The sequence below is a fragment of the Triticum aestivum genome, chromosome 1B (assembly GCF_018294505.1).
Source record: "Triticum aestivum cultivar Chinese Spring chromosome 1B, IWGSC CS RefSeq v2.1, whole genome shotgun sequence".
NCBI lineage: Eukaryota > Viridiplantae > Streptophyta > Magnoliopsida > Poales > Poaceae > Triticum > Triticum aestivum.
The window spans coordinates 336,973,976-336,974,505 of record NC_057795.1 but is presented as its reverse complement, the minus strand read 5'-3'; positions in this window follow the sequence as shown (position 1 = coordinate 336,974,505).

The window sequence follows — 530 nt, the reverse complement described above, 5'->3', positions numbered from 1 at the left end:
TGGACGGGGACCGGCGACGGGGCGGCGACGTCGGCCTGGGGTTGTTCTCTGGCAGAAGGTGAGGGAGACGGGGGTTTGGACCGCGGGATGTGGGGGGGTCGTGCGGGAGGTGGGAGGTGGGGATGAGCCGGGTGGGGTGGGCTTTTTTGCTGCGGTGCAGTGCGGTTCGGTTCGCGGGTGCGAGACACTAGTGTGTTAGCAGAATAAAAAAGTGGTGTGCAGAATAAAACTCTTAAGGGTGTTATCATAATAGACCCACCTTTTATATATATATATATATGCATATATATATATGTATAGGATAGGGCTATTCTATTACCGGTAACAGAATATTATTCTGTTACTCCATCGCCTTATATAGAACGAGATGAATTTTCTTCAAACCAGTACCACTCAAACATCTGCAACCAGCTCTTCCTAGTCGCTGGCCTTCCCCTCCGCCCCGCACGCCGCCGGCCAATCTCCACCGCCCGCGCCCCCTGGCCAGCCTCCACCCCGCGCGCCGCCGGCCAGCCTCCGCCCCGCACGCC